This window comes from Cebus imitator, unplaced genomic scaffold (genome assembly GCF_001604975.1).
Source record: "Cebus imitator isolate Cc_AM_T3 unplaced genomic scaffold, Cebus_imitator-1.0 Scaffold111, whole genome shotgun sequence".
NCBI classification, from domain to species: Eukaryota; Metazoa; Chordata; class Mammalia; order Primates; family Cebidae; genus Cebus; species Cebus imitator.
The window spans coordinates 4833570-4839856 of NW_016107426.1; the positions used below are offsets into that span (position 1 = coordinate 4833570).

Genomic DNA, 6287 nt, shown 5'->3' on the forward strand with positions numbered 1-6287 from the left:
ACCCTCTGTATGGTTCTTGTTGAGAACTGTACTCCAGAGCTGTTCCTATTTGGCCATCGTGGATCCTCCTGAGAAGCTCTGTCTACTTGAGTTTTAAACACACCGCATTACCTTTTCAGAGCTGATATTAGGGTCAATAGTTTGAATTTGGGTTTCAGAGGAGAAAGACAGAGGACCTATTATTACTGATGGAGAGCTCCTTTGTAGAAAGAAGGTGGAAGGTAGAGAATGGTGTATCCAGTGAATCTCCAGGGTCTGCAGAGATTTAAAAATATACAAATATAAATATTAAGCTTGTAGCTTATGTCCTTTGGAATTGAAACACATGTTCTTTCACAAAGCAGCTTTGTGTGTCCTTGTCCTTTGGAAAATGCTGCCTCCTCGTCTGTTTACGTGAGAAAGGATGAGGAAGACAAGGAAATTAGGCAAGGACCCCTCACTATATGAATACGGGGATTTGTTTTAAGTACAGATTGATTGTCCAATCTTAAAGAACCCAAACTTGCGAAATGGGCTTTGAGTGCATTTTTCTTTTACCTTTTTTTTTTTTTTAGACGAAGTCTCACTCTGTCGCACAGGCTGGAGTGCAGTGGCACGATCTTGGCTCACTGCAACCTCCGCCTCCCGGGTTCAAGTAATTCTCCTGCCTCAGCCTCCTGAGTAGCTGGGACTACAGGTGTGCGCCTGACTAACTTTTGTATTTTTAGTAGAGATGGAGTTTCACCATGTTGGTCAGGCTTGTCTGGAACTTCTGACCTTGTGATCCACCCATGTAGGCCTCCCAAAGTGCTGGGATTATAGGCATGAGTGACCGTGCTCAGCCTTGAGTGTATTTTTCTAATTTTACGATGTAGTGAAAAGCACCCAAACTTTGGAATTAGATAGACCTGGGCTCATATTCTAGATTTATGATTTAATAGTTATTTGACTTTGGATAAGCCCTCTAACCTCGATTTTCCTCGTGTATAAAGTGTCAGAGAAAATAAGCACCCCTTGAGGTTGTCATGCAGTGTAAACGAAGTGCTATTGATCAGGTCTCAAGCATGAAGTTTGGCACAGAGTGAAGTGGAGCTGTTGCCTGCTCGGACACAGTCACGTGGGCAAACACCTGCATTTCACACAGCCCACTCTGAAGGAACGTCTCACATCTTGTACTCAGTTGTGCATGCGCCGGCCTCCCCACCCGCACACCTGTTTCTTTTCGTAGCCCAGGGCCTGACATATTGGATGGAAATTCAAAATAAAATAATCTTTAGTAGTAACCTAGTTTCCAGGCAATATTCTCTTTATCTGGAATCTTGACAAAATATTTTCTTTTTCTTTTTTCTTTCTTTTCCTTTTTTCTTTCTTTCCTTTTCTTCCTTTCAGTTGTGCATTTCCAATGCTGTTTCTTCTTTGGTAAAATGGAGTCCCTCTCCAGGGACTGCTATGAGGATTACATGACTCAGACCTGTGAAGGGCCTGGCACAGGACCTGGTATAGTGCAGAAGTTTGGTGGGGGTGGCAAGGTGGTTGGTGGGAGTTGCGTGTTGAGACAGGTCCTCACTCTGTTGCACAGACTGGTTTTGACATCTTGGGCTCAAGCAAGCCCCCTGTGTTAGCCTCCCAAAGCACTGGGATTACAGGTGTGAGCTGCCATGCACAGGCTCATGCAGATAATTGTGTAAGTGCTTCTGAAAATTATGTCCAACTTGTGTACTTGCTATTACAGAATAGCTTTTGAGGTAATTTATGTTGAAATTTCTATCTTTTAAAAACGTGTTTCCATTACAAAACTAATACATGCTTCCTATTAAAAATTTGGCAAATATAGAAAACACAGACTCCTCAGTCTAATGATTGGCTCCTTTCTGAGGCTTCTGTGTAGCAGATTTGTGGTGGGCAACGTTCTTCTTGCAAGGCATGAGAAAACTAGAAACCTGGACTGGACTCCTCACACAGGCCTGCAGATGCGGAAATCCTCAGGCTTGGGCAGTCTGGACCTCGAGCGCATCTCCTGAGAAGGCTCCTGGGTTGTTTTGGAGAACGCGGTCAATGATAGGCTTACCTACATGATGCCTCTCATTCCAGTCAGCGTTTCTGAAGCCCCCCTCGGTGAAATCGCCCTGGCCGTAGAACTGATGTGGGCCCAGCTGTCCTACCACTCACAGCACCAATGCCTAGACTCAGACAGCTGTGGCTCCTGGTCCAGACAGCTGGCTCTCAAGCCCTGAGTTTAGTGGAGTTTGTCTAGTGTTGGTTTATAAAAGCCTATGGTGTCCATAAGATTCTGCCCACACTAATAGCCCTACTCAAGTCATTACAGCTGTCTCATCAGCTGCGTTGAAAACCTTCTCTCATTTTGGAGCACCCAACCACACGGAAACTCAGCCTGCTCTCTGGCTCAATGCACTGGCCACTCCGTGGTGATCTAGTGGCTGTGTGTGGAAATGGCCCACATCAGCAGTGTGGCTGCAACACGTGCTCAGTGTCTTCTCTTTCTTTCCGTAAGTGAGGGAGGAGCACCCAACAATTTTATTCTTTTGATGCAACCTCAGAAAGAATTTCCAAATTGGTCCTTCCTATCTCTCCCCATTGTTTCAGTCTTCTTGAGGCCCTAACACATGCTACCCCTTAAGGTACTTTAACCCATTTGCAATCCACATTTTAGTCCCACTTCCTGGAAGAAAAGGTAGCCAATACCCAGCTGCTGCCGTTTGCTGCCAGTCTCTCACAACTGTCCATAAGTCCGTGCTCCTCCCATGCTCTTTTCTTTGCCAAGAATGTTCTATCTCTTGAAAAAGTCCTGCGATTTTGCCTAATCTGAATGTTGCTGCAGTGAAATCTTAGTTGACTCTGGAAAACTGTTATCCAGTTCTTCCCAATGCTCTCAGAGCCCGCGGCTTTGCCTCTGTTCCTGCCCTTATCGTGTGATGTGATTATCTGTTTACACATCTGTCTCCTCCCACTGGAATGTGAGATTGTGGAAGCCAGTGATAGCTCATACTCACTGGTGCATCCCCAGCGCCCAGCACACAGTAGGCATGTAGTGTTGATTGCAGGAGTAACTAGTCACTAGAATAAACGTTCTTTTGCTCATGGAAAATGGCTTTTAGGCTAACGTGCTTTTGTGATTTTGCAAAAAATGGCAAAGTTCAAAGGGGAAAAAAGTTTCCTAACCTGTTGTGACATATAGCAAGAGATTTTATTGCATATTTCTGTTTTTATCTGCCATATGGCTTTCCATTCACAAACGGCTCTAGTGAGAATTACTTTTGCAGGTAATTTTCTAATGATTGTCTTGGGATAAACAAATTTATCAGACTTGTTTGGCTAATGTATTCAAGGAGGTTCACAGGGGAAAAGATTAATCATCTAAGAAGCAAGCCGGTGTCTGTCATTAGGCGGAAGGGTCCAGAGAGATGTTCGGAGCTGAGCGGGTGGTTGCTATGACTGCAGATACCTTTCTCTTCCTTTGTGAGGTCAACGGCAGCTCCCAAGCTGATTGGCTAAAATTAGATTATCCTGCTGACCAACTATGGGGAGTTAATTTCATCAGAAAGAGAAAAATGGTAGGAAATCCTGCTATGATGCTACAAAGGAATTTTCTTTAGAAACCCACAGAGTCCAAGTTTGCTTTCATTATAATTAATATGTTCCTTCTAATAAAATAATTTAAGGGAAGCAGACAATAGCATTAGTCTATTATTTTGTGTATCCATATAAGCTTTAATCTTGTTTGTCCTAAAACCAGCTCTCAAAGTTAAAGTTACCTTTTTTTTCCTGTAAATACCTCCATAACCAAAGACTGTCATCGTGTACGTGTTTATATAATTGGAGATGTCTAATTGTGCAAAACACAAAAGGAGCTGGCACAATTAAAGGTATCTGTTTGCAGGGCTCTTGCCCTGGGGAAATAGTGGGCACAAAAAACTTTAAGCAGAATCATTTACCTTTGGATTGAGAGCATAGTTTTAATTGAATTTGAATGGAATTCTGCCTTCCAAAGGGTTCTTTTCCTAGAAGTCTTATACTGCCTACCCTCTGGCTTTCCACCTGGTATATCCTTTGTTCTGGAAATTAATCACCACTGGCCTGGCTTATTACATTTATTTCTGTATAGGGAAAATACAAACTTAGTTCATTTTGGAAAACAGAATGTTGTCTGTTTGCAGGCTCTACTGAGTTGTAAAACTAAGCAAATGTAAAACACAAACCAAAAAAAAACAACCCAAAGGTTTTTTTATTTTTTTATTCTTTTGTGACTATTGAAATAAAATATGATTAAGAAAGAAACTAGAATAACTTGTACCTCAAACAACCATGACATGAGTTGTCCTGTATGGCAAACCTGCACATGTACCCCTGAACCTAAAATAAAAGTTAAAAAATAAACAGAAAATGAGCTAATATTTATTGAATTCTGGATACGCTACATGCTTCTATCTATATGACTGTCAAATCAACATGTTTTGAAAATTAAATTAACCTATTGAGATACATTTGGTTGTATGCTGAAGGGGTCATGAGAGGGGCTGAAGATGCCCCTTTCCTGAAAGCGATGGTCGGGGAACTGGAGATGAGCATGTAAGTATAAAAGGCAGTGATGAACTCCAGGCAAAATAAAAACATTACTGAGCAGTCATTTCAAATAGGAAGCACTATGGGAATTCCTAGGAAGAGAGTGAGGCTACCATAGCTGAAATGATCCAGCTCCAGATATTTCTTACAGAAGACTGGGGAGGGAGATGAGGAGATCACCATGACGACGTGTGTGACGTTACACGCCAGTGAGGATTTGGGGAAGTAGGACAAAACACCACAGCTCCATCACCCTTGTAATAATCACTATATCATGCTTATCCTGTTTCAGCCACAATACTCATTTACCTCCCCACAACACTCCCATGAAATAAGTTATTGTTTTTATCATTATTATTGCATTGTCATTAAAATGAGGAAATTGAGCCATAGAGATCAATCCATCTAAATTCACACTGTTAATAAACTGAGGAGTCAACATTCAAATCCAGTTTTCCTTGTTAGCATTTTTTGCACAACTCTCTGCTTGTTTTGTTGTTGTTGTTGTTTGTTTGTTTTTCTGAGATGGAGTCTTGCTGTGTTGCCCAGGCTGGAGTGCAGTGGCGTAGTCTTGGCTCACTGCAACCTCTACCTTCTGGGTTCAAGTGATTTTCCCATTTCAGCCTCCTCAGTAGCTGGGGCTACAGGTGCATGGCACCATGCCTGGCAAATTTTTGTATTTTTAGTAGAGATGGGGTTTTACCATGTTGGCCAGGCTGGTCTCGAACTCCTGACCTCAGGTGATTCGCTGAACTTGGCCTCCCAGAGTGCTGGGATTACAGGCATGAGCCATCGTGCCTGTCCTCTCTGCTTGTTTTGCATGAGTGTTATCTTAATTTTTTGTTACATTTTCACTTACGTTATTGTATAAATCTAATGATCATTTTTGATAGCTACATAATATTTCATTTAGTGATTTGTACCATCAGTTGCCCAACATTCCATTATTGCTGAATCTTAGTATTTTCAAATTTGGAAATATTTTATGTATAGGATATTTTTCTGTTCATATGAAGGCTATTTCACAAGCTTGATTTCTAAAATTGAAAGGACCCTTTGAAAAACAATGTTGTCAAAGTCTCTCTTGTCAATAATATATGGGTGCTCAATGTATTGCATTCCTGCCAACTTGGAAGAATCAGTAAAAAAGCAAAACCACAAAACCAAAAAACAAATTAAAAATGTTGATTGGTGCTCACCTTGGCAGCACATACATTAAAATTGGAACGATACAAAGAAGATTAGCATGGCTTCTGCAGAAGGATGACATGCAAATTAGTGAAGCATTTCATATTTTTTGATTCCACAGAAATACAAAGTATAAATCATCAGAGAATACTACAAACAACTCTGTGCTAATAAAGTAGAAAATCTAGAAGAGAGGGATAAATTCCTGGACACATACAGCCTCCCAAGACTAACCAGGAAGAAGTCAAATCCCTGAATAGGTCAATAACAAGTTTTGAAATTGAGGCAGTAGTTAACAGCCTTACCAACCAAAAAAAGCCCAGGACCAGACAGATTCATAGCTGAATTCTACCAGAGGTACAAAGAGGAGCCAGTACTATTTCTTCTGAAACTATTCCAAACAATAGAAAAAGAGGACTCCTCCCTAATTCATTTTATGGGGCCAGCATCATCCTGTTACCAAAATCTGGCAGAGACACAGCAACAACAAGAAAATTTCAGGCCAATATCCCTGATGAATATCAATGTGAAAATCCTCC

The 6287-nt window shown here is 41.4% G+C and overlaps 1 non-coding gene across 1 annotated transcript; it reads left to right on the plus strand.

Moving 5' to 3' along the window:
• Positions 1-5751: 5751 nt before the first annotated feature.
• On the plus strand, positions 5752-5858 carry LOC119472671. The gene has a single exon (XR_005201837.1). It is a non-coding gene; the product is annotated as a U6 spliceosomal RNA (small nuclear RNA).
• Positions 5859-6287: the final 429 nt, after the last annotated feature.